Genomic DNA, 732 nt, shown 5'->3' with positions numbered 1-732 from the left:
ATAGAAAAGTCATCTTATTAGTTTCCATAATAATTCAATTTTTGAAGAGTTCTAAACAATGTTCTTGATCAAGATTCCTGCTCCAAAACTTTTTGTAGTATTCCTGATAAGTGAAATTCCTATATATGGCGGAAGATCCACTTTGGGTTGCAGGAATGATCGTTGCACAGTTAGCTGGACACAAAAATGATGCCACTGATATTCGTTCCTTGCCAGAGTTCACAACTGCCCGATGCCAAACGCTTTTATATCTTCCATTGCTAAGTGCCTGCAATTATCCATCATTTTTTATTTGTTAGAGAAACCAAGCATTTTTTTTTTAATCTTTGATGGATAGCATTGTTTACCTGTAATTGGTCACCAATATTGATAACGAAGGCGCTCGGGTGCGGATTTACTGCCATCCACTTTTCATCTTTGAAGACTTGTAAACCCGAGACTTCTCCATCTTGAAGAAGGATGGTGAGCGCATTTGGGTCGGTATGAGCTGGAAGACTATAAAGTAAGGTCAGGTTGAGGACAAGGTGGATAGTAGTTTACAGCCATATGTTGCTCTTGATCTCCCAACATCTTCTCTATGTAATCTCCTTGTAACTCTAAGCTTTCTGATATTGCTTCCTGTAGTCTAAATCCAAGTGCTCTAACTTCTATGCAGTATGTGCTCACAACACCTCTATAAAATTAACGGAAAATGGGTCATTTGTCCGATTATTTTTAAAACATGATTCTAAT

At 37.7% G+C, this 732-nt stretch overlaps 1 pseudogene; it reads right to left on the bottom strand.

Annotated features, from left to right (window-relative positions):
• On the bottom strand, positions 1–681 carry LOC113344079 (annotated as a pseudogene).
• Positions 682–732: the final 51 nt, after the last annotated feature.

The sequence above is a fragment of the Papaver somniferum genome, unplaced genomic scaffold (genome assembly GCF_003573695.1).
Source record: "Papaver somniferum cultivar HN1 unplaced genomic scaffold, ASM357369v1 unplaced-scaffold_7126, whole genome shotgun sequence".
NCBI classification, from domain to species: Eukaryota; Viridiplantae; Streptophyta; class Magnoliopsida; order Ranunculales; family Papaveraceae; genus Papaver; species Papaver somniferum.
This window is presented reverse-complemented; position numbering and strand designations above follow the sequence as displayed.